Source organism: Halyomorpha halys, unplaced genomic scaffold (genome assembly GCF_000696795.3).
Source record: "Halyomorpha halys isolate HHAL.00 unplaced genomic scaffold, Hhal_1.1 Scaffold265.1, whole genome shotgun sequence".
NCBI lineage: Eukaryota > Metazoa > Arthropoda > Insecta > Hemiptera > Pentatomidae > Halyomorpha > Halyomorpha halys.
In genome coordinates, this window is record NW_027107765.1 from 1,268,665 (window position 1) to 1,285,259 (window position 16,595).

The 16,595-nt window shown below is 28.9% G+C and overlaps 1 protein-coding gene across 4 annotated transcripts in view; it reads left to right on the forward strand.

The window, feature by feature from the left end:
* atos (atossa) overlaps positions 1–16,595 on the forward strand; it is an 87,612-nt gene that overhangs the window by 38,410 nt on the left and 32,607 nt on the right. Inside the window, exon 1 of one of the 4 annotated variants that reach the window (XM_014420262.2) lies at positions 11,890–12,233. The exons of the other annotated variants lie outside the window; for them this stretch is intronic. The gene's annotated coding sequence lies outside the window, so the exon portion shown is untranslated. Of the gene's footprint in view, positions 1–11,889; positions 12,234–16,595 lie in introns of those variants that run through there. 4 annotated transcript variants of the gene reach the window in all.

A 16,595-nucleotide genomic window follows, 5' to 3' on the forward strand; every position in this document is an offset into this window, starting at 1 on the left:
ATATATAAATAATATAACTTTTTCATTAAATGAATATTCATAAATTGTAGAAAACTAGTTATTACGACAAAAACTGTTTAAATACTAATAAATAGTTGTTCTACTACTTTTGGACCTTTCTTGACCCCGACCTGGACCGTCTTCCTTCTGTGCAATATTTCTGTTATTGTTTTTTATTTTTTCAAATCTGAAATCTTGCGTTAGGGAGAATGGTTTTCAAGCACAAGTAAGGTTAATACGCTTGTTGATGTTAACTTATTTATTTTCATTTTAATTATTTGGATTTATTAATTATTGGAGAAGTTTGTTGGGGGGTGCGGTCAGCAAAGAACAACATAAATAACCAAACCATATTTATTTATTTTATGCCGACGTTTCAACCTGAGTTTCCGGTCTTCATCAGGGCTATAGAACAAAAGAGATAACAACAACATTTAGAGGAACATACAATCAAAAAGGAATAGTGTACAAACAAATTAAACAAAAATAGAAACGTCGGCATAAAATAAATAAATATGGTTTGGTTATTTATGTTGTTCTTTGCTGACCGCACCCCCTGACAAACTTCTCCAATCATTAATCTACGGTCAACTATCTACACCTCATTACTTGAGCAAATAGTTTATTTTGAATGTTATCCAATGTTTACTTCCACATTCAACTTTTGGACATTTGATAATCATTTTCCTCTCCATACTACTTGTCTTATACCGATGTCCAAAACCTAATATTTGACCGTACTGGACAGCAGTGTTGACATTCATTACCTATACGACGATAGCTCCACGTTCATGACGTTAACAGGAAAACCAATTCTTCAATCGATGACTTGCATTTCGAAAAGTACGTAGTACAACTACGTTGTCGAATATTTTTCAATTTCAAATGCATATTGTGGTGATGTTACAGAAAGACCAAAAAATATATTTCCCCTTTTCGTAATGATATGGAGGTAGTTGATATAATTTAAGGAGGAGATTGAAGAAACAATATTTCATATTGTGTCCAACAGTTAGGTATTCATCATGACAAAGTAAAGCAGTATGATAAACAGTCTAATATGTATGTATATATAATGTTAAGAAATTTAAATGGTGAATGTGAATTAGAAAATTGAACTTTTTTTTTGTATTTTACCTCTCGAAATACAAAGTACTTTTTAATTTTTTTTTTTTTTGCGTTGCAATACAAATAACTGAAAATATAATAAATAATAAGTACAAAATACAAAAAATGTACTTAGTATTATATTTTTAAATACTTCCCAATTCTAAATTTGGAACCTACGTCTTACTAATTCGATAAGAAACCTTTTGATAAAAGAGTGATCATAATACAAATTCCTTAAATGATGTGTTTACTGCTGTACATTTACCGACGTCGTTCAGAAGCGTCTGGTTATTTCTCTTTCGAACCTTTCCTAACAAAGATGCACACATTTCTCGATGGTTCAAATTAATAGCAAGGAGGGTTTTTTTTTCCGAAACCTTGAGAAAATCTGGTTTTAAATACAATTGATGAGTGCATGACTCCAAAAACAATTTTAAATAAAAAAACAAAAAATTGGTGGAGTCTTTAGTGGTTTTATTTATAACTCTTTTATAAGAAGTTTTTATTTATGTTTAAAACAACTTGAAGGATTCGGAATAAGCCAAATTTATTTTAAAATGACCTTTATTAGCTGAAGGCCACTTCTACTATCCGAATTTTTACACCTTGTTAAACTCAAGGTGCCAAAACGGGTAGCTACTTCGCCTCAGCTATGCAATTTATATATATATGTGTGTATATATATATTTTTTTTTTGTTTTGTAAAATTCAGAATGTTTTGTGAAGGGTGCTCAACTGAAAAATATATTATTAAAAATAATACGATACGCTCCTCTCTAAAATCCTTTACTGCGCGTGTAACATTTTAGTCTTAACAATAAGACCAGATTAGGTTATTGTAGAACAAGTAAATTCCACAGAATTTAGTGAATCTTTTTTTCATTTCATAACAATTTATTATGAGATTAATAATTTGTGTAGTGTCGGTTTTACTCTCTAACCCAGCGGTTACCAACTTTTTTTTGTGGAACTCTTTTGGTACCAGTAGGAAGAGTGGCGAAATCCTAGGTATAATTAGGTACACAACGGAACCCCGGTTGGGAACAACTGCTCTAACACATCAAAGCAAACTACATTTGTTACTTACACAAACGTTTTGGAAGTATAGAAAAAACAAGATTTTGGCTTTAAACAATATAATATTATAATATAGCATTATATAATTAAATTAAATTTAATATAATAATTTCTATTTTTTTTCCATGATTAATAAACCAGTTGTAATTTGTCAATGGCAATGTTATACGCAGCGATAAAATAAATTACAATGTTGCTTTCAAGCATTCTAGGCCTTGTACTTTCTCTGTTGACCGAATTTTTTTCACTACTGAAAACAAATATTCATTAACATTACTGTTCAGGGACTTCGTTATGACTGGGTTACAGAAGAGGGTGTCCCCTCCTCCCACATCCCCTAATAACTAGTGAAATATGAAAGATCTAGCTGGAAAAAAATGTTTTATTACAGTGTTCGTAGCTTCTTAAGGAGATTTCGAAAAAATATTTATGTAAATGATTCTTATATATACGGTCCCCCTTAGTTAAGAATAACGCTTCGTACCTTAATCGTGAACTCTGTTCTGTTTTTTCAACAAACTTTTATTGTTAATTTTTGAGCTAAATCTGCTTATTGAGTACTTGGTAAACATTAATTCCATTTATTCCAAATGTATCCATCAGCATAGCTTAAATTCAATTCATTTCTATTTTATGACTTCTGTCCTCATTGTTCAAACATTTCTCTTCTCCTAACCTTGAATAGAAATTTTGGAAAAATATCTTAGCACAAGAAAGCGAAAAACTCGACTATTAAATTCTGAAACTCGATAGAAAAAACCATTTAACCATGGAAAAAACTCTGGATGGTGATATAAGTTTTTGTGCATATCATTATGCAACAACGAATGGGAAAAAATCGCTAAATTTTAGCTGTAAAATTCTAACTACTGAATTTTTAAAGCCACTTGTTTATATGTGGGCCCACCTTTTACTGCTGATGACGATTTTGTCATCCATTTATGGATCAACTAATAAAAACTAATTGTAGCAGCTATGAGCAGCCTCAGAAGCTTATGTTATGAATAATAATAATGTGAACCGCTACAACCCATAAAGGGTGAGGGATTCAGTACTTTGGTACAACACAGGTGCTGTTTTTGCAACAAAGGTTATTATGGCAAGGAGGTGATTATTTCAAGATCACACTTATCCGCCAGATTTTTCCCTAATTAAGTGTACCCACTTAACTCACAGCTACTGTAACAGAATAAATAATTATCTGGCACAGTCGTGTTTGAACCTTTGAGTTAGTAGTACATTGCCTTATGGGCTACCCCACTCCTTATATTACGAATAAATAGGCTATTAAATATATTAAGAGAAGAAACTCCCAGTTTTTTCCTAGCTAGGTCTGTCATTTTAGCCAGTGCGGAGCGGTCGGTCGACACCCTGTTGCTAAGCGGGCCGGGCTGTTGCTATCTGGGTCAGGGTGTAGCGGCAACACCGCATCAGCTGATCCACAGCTGGCTCTCACCTGGTGTAACCTTACCCCCTCCACTCCAGTCTGCCCGCCCTCTTACGTCACTCTCGCTCTTGTTGCCTTCGCCCGCTGGCTGGTGCATTCAACTAACTGTGAAGTGTCCACTTTAATTTAATATACTTTAATTGGGGCTATTAATCAGATGTTAGGCTCTATTTATAATTTGCTGGTATTATTTTCATTCTTCCGTCTAAATTGAAGGTAACAATTTAGAATTATTGGGCTACATAAAAGTGAAAGTATTCTATATAGTTTTATGATGTGTTCATTCTAAAATCTAAGATATCCGACATTAAAGCACATATTTTCATTACTAAGTTTAACTATTATATTTACACAATACAGTATTAAAAAAACAAGTAATTTCGCTTTTTCATAAAATCCAACAATTATTATCCTATCATAAATTTTATGTGGTGGTTTCTTATCTTAGTCTCGTCTTCGAATCGCTTCGCTCTAAAAGGTGTATTGTCACCTATTTTGTACAGAACGATAAATGAACTTCCCCATCTACAAAACATTTTTAACACCTCCAGAACCCTCATAAAGTGGGTGCCATTAATTGGGTGAAAATCTAGCGGTTTTGCGCGATCATGAACGAATCACCTCCTTGTATAGCCTTAGTTCAAGAAATAGTACTTCCTTACAACGTACTGAACCCCTAACGCTCCATGGATGTAGATGTACATATTTTTATTTTTTCATTCTCCTGAATATATCTAATAATTTTTTGTTTCTAAAATTTATTTTAAAATGTTATTGGAGGGTAATTGAGGACTTTTCTTTCACAAGTTAATAGATCCACTTCATTATAGTAAAGGTTATGTTTTGACAACTTAAAATTCTACATCAAAAACTTTATTTAAATTTTCCTCTGTCAAATTGGTGTTACAGACTACATTTTCAGTAAAAAGTTTAACTTCGTTACATTACATGAGATGATACATAATATTTTTTTTTTGCAATTTTCCAAAAAGTAGAAATATTGACTTTTGATAAAATAAAAAATTCTAATCTTGGACAATTAGCTAAAATCATTTCTCAGGGCTAATAAACTTTGAATCTCTAATAAATTTATTAATTATAAAAATTATATCTATAATATTAATTTATAAAAATCAAATATGGTAATATTGATGTTTTGTACGCTTTCAAAAAATGGGAAAACATTTTTTTCTTTTATTTTTTAAGTTTTTACCTCAAAAATGGTTTAAAAATCTTTTTTAAGTACTTAACTTGAATCTATGAAAATTCTTAGTGATTTTTTTGATTAATTAATCCAATTCAGAATTATAAACCTAAAATTGTAACTGATTGAAACATTAGAATAGTTTTATTCTACTATTTTAGCACAATTGATTTGTGTATTCTTCAAAATACACAATAAAATTATATACCTTTATTTAAAAAGGTTCAAACTTATGAGTGATAAAAAATAAAACTTTGACCAAATTAAGATATTTTCATTTTCGGTGCATTAGATCCTTCTTTAAGGATTAAGGACTGATTGTACTAGTCAGGTTAAGCCAGAGAGAAGAATTTTATTCTGAAAAATCGTTTTATTGTATGAACATTTTTATATGGAGCCCTTAAATTTATTAAATTTATAATCAAAATTTATTAAAATGAATCATCACGGGAATAAACTCGTAGTGGAAATTTATTTGGTTCGTGGTTTCGATTACTATAATTATTTTATTTTATAATTGCATTTTATATTATTTCATAACTAAGCGGTAACAGAAACCAATGCTGTTATAAAATTTTATTTTAATATCAATCTCTTATTTTAGTCTTAGAAGTGATTTAATTCTAACTTTTTCTTAAATCTTGAAATATGCTAATAGAGTTCTATCGATCAATTATAGATATCTAAATTATTCAACAGTATATATATATTTTTTTAATATTCTTCCTGATATAATGACTAATTGTTAAGAAATGTAAACAAGTCTCGTTTATTTTTAGCCCTAATGGCTTTAAACAATTTATTTTATTGGCCTAACAATCACTACAGACAGTATACACATGCCATTCAATTTGTATATTTCTTTTGTTTTTATATATATGCATTTCTAACATTTATATCTTATGTTGCAAAGCTGACTAATTAGTGTCTGTATTGTTGATAATTTACTATTTGGATTTATTTATAAGTTTATAATTCGTTCATCTTTTCTTTATATCATCATCTGACCAGATTCATGTGTACAATGTTATTAATAAATGTATCGGCCTATACTGACGGTATTGACACAGTTCTGAGACTATTTGATCAATGCGTTTTAATGTTTCAATATAGAGTCGATAATAGTTGAATTATTTAAAGGGTTCAACGATTCCTGTGAGCTGTAAGTTGTTGCCAAGGAGTGTCACGAACCTCCCTTCCCCCAATTACATTTTTCTAATCTTCTTTTATTTTTCTCTTCTATTGATGTCGTGTTCTATAGGAGCTTAATAGTAACTTTCTCCACGCAAATAGGTTTTCACTTCTCGAATAATTAAATACTGGTAAAAGATGATTTTAGAGATACTTTTATGCTCTCTACACCCTTAAAAAAAAATATGTATATACGTATATTAACAAATAGGTTAGAAAACACTGTTTTATAAGATTTCTAACTTACATTATTTGCTGCTACCTCAACTCCCTAGGTTACTCCAATTATGGTAGTTTGTCATTACAGGTTTATTATTTATTCTATTTTATCTGTATTCAAACTTATTTTCCTATATAATACGATTTGATCCAAAGTTGGTAATTAGTGTAAAAATTATCCAATATAACTTTTATTAATTTCCATTCAATAGTTTCGCCCACACATGTCCAATCGTATTTTCCTTGACACGCCTATATTTCGAGAATGGTATGTCCGATTTGGCCTAGTTTTTTTTTAACGTATTGTATTAGCGGGAAAATTAGTATTTTTTAATTTAATTTTTTTTTTAAATATTTTTATATGGTCCATTTTTTGAAAATCGCAAAACACGCGCAAAGAGTTATTTTTCATGATATTCATACGTTTCCTTACAGTGTCGGAGTACAGTAGGTTTTAATTTTTAACAAAAAACAAATAAGTTTTAAAACAATACAAATTATTCTCAAATGTTGAAATATTGTTAATTTTGTATATACCCTTTTAAAATAGTAAAGAAGTTATGCTTAACCTATTTGGTGCAGCTGGGCAGAGTTTTTCCACAGAATATAAAGTGGGGTGGTTAAAGGTTAAATTATAGTTCCCATACATAGTTTTTAATGAAGTGTGTTAACCATATTTTTTAAAGCCTCATTTAGATAAACAGATATTTCATAAAATTTAATTTTTACTGTCGATGAAGATTATGAAGTTGAAGTGCTCATAGAAAGTAAATAATTCAAGAGGATTCTTTAAGAAATCTGGATTTCCATTTTTTTTTTTTTTTGTAGTTAATTTTATTTCTTGTTTATTTTTATTGATTACAATGTTTGTGATAGGACGAAAAAGGTTGTGATATATTGAAATTAGTGGTTGAAATAAGTTGATAAATTGTATATATAGAAGTTATTGCTGATTTTCATAATCAATATAAACTTTCTGATTATATTCTAAAGTTAATGATTTTAATAAAAATATGCCTCTTTTAGATAAGAGATGTTCTCATTAAAATCATACTTTCTTTTATACAAATTGTTCGAAATTATTCATTATATATATGGATCTATTGCACCCTATAATGCGATAAACATTGCTACACACTTTCAATGTATGAATTGAGAATTCAGTTGTTCTGCTGATGAACAATATTATTATGTTGTTCAGTTTAGTTTGAAGAATGGGATTTTATATAATACTCTGTGTTATATTATTGCGTAGTAATTCTTAAAGTTATTCCTACAAAAAAAAAAAATTAAAAAAACAAAGACCTACCTGTTCCGTTACTGAATTCGTTTATTATATGACCTTGGCTTGTAAACAATCCTGAAAAACACTTGTTCAAAGAATATAATCTATATAACAAGGACTCCTTTAGCATAAATTATCATTATTTTTTTCAACTATGCTATTTATTTGTGGTAATAGTTGTACTAAGAACAATCGCGAAATTATTGACTATTTTTTTTTTTTTAAATATACGTATGGTTTCGATTTCCATCGATGACGTGGTCGTTTCTAAAGACCTTCGTAATATGCATAATAACGAGAAGCTTCCTCCTACGAACCTTCATTTTATATAATATTTATTACAGCGGTTGTTCAATTTTATTAATTCTAAGTTTTCTGGCATAAAATTTCTTGGTCAACACCATTATTTTTTATGATAAATGGAATATGGTCCGGGTGCGGTAAAAACAAAAACTTAAATAGTAGATAAATATACTATTTTATTGAGCCAACGTTTCGCCCCACGTTGCAGGGCTTCGTCAGGGCTAAAAAAGATACAAACACTAAACTTTGGCTCAATAAAATAGTATAATTATCTACTTTTAGAGTTTTTTTTACCACACCCGGACCATATTCCATACATCTATACACACGGTCAATCAATAATCTTCCACCATTATTTTTTGTTTATGCTTGTATTTGTTTTATTAATTTTTGTCTTTTAGATGCTATGTTTGTGACAGAAAATTTTGTGATTTTAAAAATTGAAATAATAACTCTATTGTTTTATCATCGTACGCAAGGGTTTTGGTTATATCCGGATTTAATCCAAAACAGTTGAGGTATGAGGTGAAATTTGGGCATTATTTAAAGACATGGCTAATTTTAAAATTGTTATTTACAATACTGACATTTCGGAGGCATTTAACATGATCATTTTTGATTCGTACTCAACTTGATTTTGTCTAACATGTAAATTAAACAACATTTAGGACTAAATATTTTCAATTGTTACGTGCGTACTTCCGACATTAGTGTAATATTTAGCAATAACAAAAAGTTAAGCATTTTCACCTTAGTTTTATTTGTATTAAAAAACAGACTTACGTCAATTTAAGGTGTTTACGTTTGACTGGATGACATTCTACAAGCACAAAGTGCTTTAATTTAAAAGTGAAATACGACAGAACTCAAGGTTACTAACCTATAGAGAAGGGCTATTAAGCTTTTTGGGGGAGCAAACATTATCGTTTTTGTTTGGCCTTGTAAGTTTTTTTTTTTAAAAGGATATCCAATGCATATTAATCTCAAACACAGTTGTATTCGTTTTTTAAATAGCTTTAAATAATTTAATTTGTGACGTGGATTTTATTTTTATTTTAAGTTGTGTTATTCCTGGATTTAAACTGCACTTTTTTTAAATTAAATTAAATCTGTGCCGCCATAACCCATGAAAGGTCAGAGGTACAGTACTTGGTAAGGAACTATTACTAGAACAGCGGTTGCGCAAAGAGGTGATTTGGTCAGAATTTACCCAATTAAGGGTACCCACTTCATGTGGCTGGGTGGACCTCCGAGTGTTCCCGAACCAACAGGGCTGACTCACGGCTACAGTGAAACAGATAATTATCTACCACAGCTGGGTATTTTTTCTCAAAGTATAAAAATAGAATTTAAAAATAATAATAACTTTCAGACCTGGTGTTTTCTGAATCGGCCTAACAATTTAATTTTTTTATTTGAGAGACTTTTAAGGCTATTTATTTAAAATAAACTTAACTTTTAAACAATTTCTTTTTGTGCTGTTTTAATGTTAAATGCATTTATTGAAGACAAATACTGTAGTTTAAAAAAATATATTTACTGCCAGAGTTTATTTATTGGAATATTTATTACTTGAAATGAACTTATTTAGTAATTTTTTTTTCGTAACCTCCGAATTGAAAAAATAAATAATAAATAGTACAAAAGATGCTAGTTGAAGTTTCCTCCCTTTTTCTATCCATGGGTACTCTAAGGGGTGTTGCAGGTATGTACTGTGTGTGCTGAAAGAATGGCGCTGTGTGCGCATTTAAACCATGTTGAGCGGGGAGGGTTTATTTAGTAATGTTTTTACATTTTCTACAAACGTAATTTTTAACTGGTTCAACTAACGGGGCCTAATATCTTAACATAATGAATTTAATTGTTCATTGTTATTTATTAATGTCATAAAACATTTAACTATGTTTTGTAAGTCCTTGTTCCTAACTACTTCTGATTTCCAGTCCCTCTAGCAAAAACGAAAGTTGTGAACTATTGCCTCAGTTAACGCGGTGTCGACATTATAAAATACTATGTTACTTACCATGATGGAATCAAAAATTTCTGTATTTCTCTTTAGTGCGTATAAATACTAATAAGTACAAATCGATAAATTTGCAACTAAAATGTTAAAAAAATTGATAAGATGTTCATCATGTAAAGTAGTAGGAAACTGTTTCTTCTGTCGGTTCAATTGTTATGGTAAATAGAGATCACAATTTTGTTTCATAAATTCTGTGTACATTTTTATGACTCCTTGGAATATTTAGTGATATTTTAATATTAAAATTTTTAAATATTTTGCTTTTTTTAAAGTAAATATTTTCCTTTTTACTTGGTCTTATTATTTTTTTTTTATCCAAATAAATTATTTTTTAATTAGGAAAAAAATGAATTTATAGATAAAAATTAAAAAATTAACTCAGCTTGTCCTCAATTATTTTCTGAAAAGCCTAAAATAAATTTTACATTTTTTAGTTATCGTGTTATGAAAGTTTACAACTACCATGTAGTTTATTAGATCCTTTAATTTTTCTGTGAGTTCAATGGTTCCTAAAAATTATCTTCCGGCAATTATCAGGGACAATTATATGATGTTTTGAGCAAAATTCCTGGGCAGACCGACATAAGAAATATTATCAGCATATATCGCTGCCCAGTTATACGAGTAGTTTGTTTATTTTGAGATATGCATGTAATCTTAGCAATATGGAGATCGTTTTTAGTTACTACAGACGTAGTACGTATGGAGAAAGAAATGCTTTATTTAGCCATGCTCCCCAAATACATCGTGTCGCTACAGTACACAGCATACCAATCAATTCATGATCGGACATATATACAAAACATATATTCACATGATATAGCAACAATTTTGTTTTCCTACCTTTTCCTTTTACAATGAATACTCGTATACACACTAAATACAAATATTTTATTCTATTTAATAATTTTATTCCATTGAATTCACTATTTTATTCTCCCTATTTCACTCTCCCAGACCTCCCCTCTCCACTGATTGACACAATAGTCACAGAAGAAGATCAGTTCACAAATACATTAGAAAAAAAAATAATACATAGATTTAAAAAAAACAAAGATTTAGTTAAAAATATTACTTTTAACTAACTTTTTTTTTATAAATGAATAAATAAGTTAAAAGAAATAATTTAATGAATAAATAAGTTAAATCACAAATCGACCGGTTCAAAAACTAAAAAGAAATAGAACCCCTAACAGTAATCTTCATATGTGCTGTCCTAGTTAAACAGCGTTACATCTAAAAAAAAAGGTAATTTTGTGATATGCATGTAATCTTAGCAATAAGAGTAAGATGTATACAGTTCAAATCAGATTACTTAGATTTTATGATATATGTTTTACTATGGTTCTGTGTTTTACTGTATGTGTATTGTAGTAACCCAATGTATTTGGGCAGCATGGCTAAATAAAGCATTTCTTTCTCCATACGTACTACGTATGTAGTAACTTAAACCATCGTTCGGTGAGTACAAATCAATTTTGCGAAAAATCTTAAAGATTCGTTACGTGAAAATTTGGGTATAGCAAATAAAAATAATCATTAAACTTTTTTTTTTACAAATAAGCAAATGTAATAAAGAAATTTAAAATTTGTATACATTGTTTTTAAAGGATTTTTTGAGTTGAATATTCCATTCTTTAATTTGTTTTTATTAAATATTTCTATATGTTTTTATTACAGATGTATGTACTTGAAGACTCTCCTATAACATAAAATTATATCTCTAATAACTCTACGTTAGTAGCTTGTTTATATGAAACACTAACAGATCGTTTCAACAGAAACAAACGGAATATTATTGGGAACTTACTATAGGACATGTCGTAGGGTTACAATGGAAATTTGTTTAAATTTGAGCCTTAAAACTTAATTTGTTTAAGAATGTCTTAGATAAGTATGTGAATCATTTATATTATTATAGTATATGGAATTTAGTTTCACACTTAAAGATTACTCCAAAATGTTTTGTTTCTTAATCCCTGTCCCTGATAACAAATGTCATAGAAGACGACATTTTTCTTGTAGCATGATGACACCTCCATATGGGACATAATGTAGCAGTGGTCCTTGAACGAGCAAAGTGATACGGAAGGTGAAGGGTGAAAGCCTGTGTTGCTAAACCCCGTTGCCCCAATCTTGGCTTTCCTCAGCCCCCCTGGCTGCAGGTTTCTGGGCTTGGCCAGTCGTAAAGGTGGCGTCGTGCGATGTACAGTCCCTCCACTACTAGAATAATGTCGCACAGGAGAGGAGTGATTTCAGGCTCTAACATTTATTCCGGAGTTGGAAAAACTTTCAATGAACGTATTTGACCGGATTGTTTCGTTTGTGTTAATAGGATAAGGATCGCTAGATATCTCCTGTGAAACAGTTTTACGTAAGTATTAAATTGAACTGATGTTATTTATATGCACTGTACATTCAGTAATGAAGTTAATTGATATTTATTGTAATTATATATTTTTTTCTTGATGAGGCATTTTCGACCCTTTTAATATTCTTCAATAATGTAACTAGGTCTCATTTTTTAAATATAGTCAAAATAAAGTCTAATTTTTTTTTTTATTCCCAAATATTAAGTGAAATTTAAAGTTTACTGTAGGTAAAGAAAAAACAAAATAAGTCAAATTCATGTAAAGTGCTTAAACAGAGTAAATAATTTAATAGGAATTTATAAAAATCCATAGTTCCAATTTTTTTCTTCTATTTTTTATTTATTACAATTATTCTAATAGGGCCAAAATGACACCCAATGGTTCAAATTATCTAACAAATCGTAATATAAATGACTCTTCATTGATATATCAATTAAAATTATTTCACAATAAACTACAATGAAATAATAAAGAGTTTTCTATCTAAATTTGGAGTTTATTTCAAAATATAAATCTAATATGAATGAATTTTTTTTAAATTTACATTATAACTTTGAATTAATTATTACAATTGCGAAAAATGTGTATAATTTAATGTAATTCAACTGTTGCTTTTGTAGTTTTTAATAACAATTAGAATGACAGTTATGGCCAAAATTTGTATGCATAATAGATACTTAATCAGTGAGAAAAGTGCTTTCATTAGATTTTTTTTTCGCTTTCGCATATTAATTCCCAAGGCACAACCAGCATAAAATCTTCCTATGTAACTTTCTATCATAGCCTCACTACTCTAGAAGAATTTCAGATAACGATGTTTACGACTTAGGACTTGACAATTAGAGACTTTAAAAGATTTTTAATTGTTTTAATGTCCACCTTGAGAATATTTATAGTTTATTACGATAATATATCATGGATATTATACGATTATCGTTGATTTTTATATTTAGTGAATCATTTTTTTTGTATTTTACAAATAATTTAAATACTTGGAATTTATTTGGCATGTTTTTTTAGCTTCAGCTGTCCCTACCTATTCGGGATTATGAAGCTTATTTCATAATTGAGGAGCTGACTTACAAAGAGAGTAAATCCATAAAATAGTTTTGTTTCATTTTAACTATTACTTATACTTTCATTAATTTTTCATGTTACTGAAAAACTATCCAAATTGAATAAGTGCTTTTTTGAAAATAATTTCATCATTTTTGAAAATTAAAATAATTATAGAAATACTATCAAATTTAAACGCTTATAATATGTAAATATTTTTCGGTAAAACTCATAGGTGTACTGAAATGAAATCCAGGTATGTAATAGATATGTTTATGATATGCAAATATATATCACGTGCCATGCAGATTTTAATGATATGGAAATATATTGGGAATCTAAATGTTTTATATTCTAAAAAGTTTTTTTTTTAGGTTTGATAATGAGCCTAAAGGTCATAAATAAATTAATTATGAGAAACATTTATGGAGTTACATCCCTTTATTATTTAAATTAGGAAAATGATTATTAAATATATATTCTAAGAATTAATTCATTTTTTATTGTATATTTTTTTGTGTAATAATTTTTATTATTATTATTATCCGTGTGGATTATTGTATCATAATCATAACAATATATTTTTGTTATTCAAAGTAAATTTCATATATTAAATTCGATTTTATTATACAATACTCCATATTCAATAGTATGTATTGTTCTTAATAATAAGTTAATCAGTAATACAATTTTTGTCTATGTTTCTGGTCTTTTAACGACTTGGTATTATTGGAATGCTATTCGAAATGACGCAAGAGTCAAGGCCGAACACTATTTTTTCTTTCTTATTTACAGCTGTGACATGGTGATCTTTGTTTTCAAACATTGATGGTTGTATATTTTATATATAAAATGGTTATGTATTATATATTTGGTCGTATGCTATGTATTTATAGGAGGCATGGAAACACAAAAGGCAGAGAATCCATTTTTGTATTTTTTATTTTTTTCCACACTACTTGGCGTTCTCTTTAAGGTATTGTACGCTCAAGCCTTAATTATTTTACGTTTAATTAATTAAATTAGATAGTTTTAATTTTATGCTTAACTCCTAATCTAATTTTACATTCAAAATTAGTTTTGAGATTCAAAAGTGGACAAATTCATATTTTAAAAAGCTGAACAATATATCACTAAACGTATATTTTCTTTATAATAACGTTTCGGTAACCAAGTCATAATTAGGCATATTGAAAATTGAACTCAGTTCAATGAAATAACTGAAGTCATAGATTAGTTTGGTTTTATAACCAAAACTTTGTGGTTTTAAAGATTATTTTTTATCATGGTTAATACCACTAACCATGTTAACCATAAAAAAATAGAGAATAGGGATAAATCTATTTGAATTTACAGAGAAAAAGAATTAAAATACTTTTTTACTATTGTTATTTTTTAAAAAAATACATTTTCAGTTATTACTTATGAGTTTGCTTGTTATTTATTTTTCATATAAAAATATTTCTTTTGACATATTTTTATATTATTAACATATTTTTATATGTTATATCTAATGGACATAACAATTTTTTTTTTTTTTATAATTCTCATGAGTTTGCCTATATTATTGATTATTTTTTTTTTCCTTGAAAATAAAATAAATACAATTCATTTGCATTTGTAAAAATTAGCTAGTAATAGCATAAAAATATTGCCATTGTAATACCTACTTATTACCTATGTTCATGTTTCTTGCTAAATTTTCGAATTTTTATTCATTCCCCATAGCCTCATGTATTTCATGTGTCGATGGTTCACTATAAGTATATATTATATTAAGATCTTATGTATTATTATATCTGGTATAGGTGGTCATAACAAAAAGTAGATCACAATAAATACACACATAATCTTTGTATGGTGTTTTTAATTTAAACTACGTTTCAGTCCAATTAACATATGTTTAAACTAACTCAATTTTTTTCCTATGCCAAGCTTCAAAATTGCTTTTATCATCGAAATAAAATTCATTATGATATTAGAATAAAAATTTCCGTTGATCTTTTTTATGAACTTATCGGTGAAATTATTTTCAAGATAATGATAATTAAAATGATTAAGTGTAAAAAAATTTAATGTATTAACTATTTAATAGGATAGAAAATCAACAGTGCGCTATTGTCTTTGGGAAAAATTATCAATACTTAACGTTATATAACTAACTAAAGTTGAAAATAAATGATATCATGGTCTAAATAAAGTTTAATAATTCATTAGCAGGAGAACCTTGAGCGCTGTAGGTTGAGAGAACTGCTGATTGATCAGTTTTACATCCGTCACGTGGGCTCATCGTTTATGTTGCAGTAAGGAAAGGTATCGAAAATAGAATTATCTTACCTTAACATATAGCATTAGACCGATGGTGTTACGCTTTTGAAAGGTAAGAATATCGATTGCTTAACAGATGTCGATGTTTGAGAAACATCGATGTCGCAGTCCTGGTCCAATTACTTAAGCGATCTTGGCAACGTTGTTAGGTTTTTCAATACTGTTGGTTGTTTTGATGTTTAAAGCGCAAATGTCCAGGTCATTAGCACCCAATCCATGTACATTTTAATTTTGTATAACTATTAATTAAAAATTGATATAATCAAATAAAAAAAATCATATTCCTTTACTAAGCCGATGAATCATATATGTTATTATTATAAGATCATTCATTATATATGTTTCTTTAAAGTTGTATTAATAGGTATAACCTTATTATAACAACTATTATTGTTCTTAACTTTTTTTTTCGACTGTAGAAGATTGTTGCAAGATGTGGACTATTTCTAATGTGTTAGCGCAGTCTTGGTATCTGGATGTTAATTCTATATTGATGAGTAAAACTTGGGTCAGTCCAAACCTGAATGGAGTAAGGACCACTCATCTGCAGATGCTAGGACCAGAGAGTTCCAAGGTTTTTCTTCCCTATTTATAAATTTGGAGCTTGCTTGGAGGACTCTTGTCCCACATTTCCTCGTGGATGTTCTCTTTCAGTGCACATGCGAGTTCCGATGGTGTAAGTAGGGCCCTGGAAGAGAGAGTGTCTTTCGCTGCTTCATCGGTCATTTTATTTCCCCTTATACCGACAGGTACAGGTATCCATACGTAATGAATCAACTTTCCACCATCTCTAATAGTTGCTATTTCACTAATTCGTTGGATTTCTTGTTAATCGAAATTTATAGTATTTAGTGCTATTTTGGACGCATCAATAAAATAAAAAATAATTTGGGGTGGTACGCTCATCATACAACTTTCCGTTACTCCTCCCCCCTTCCCGAATACAATTTCGAACAATAAATTTACATTTTCCTGTTCCT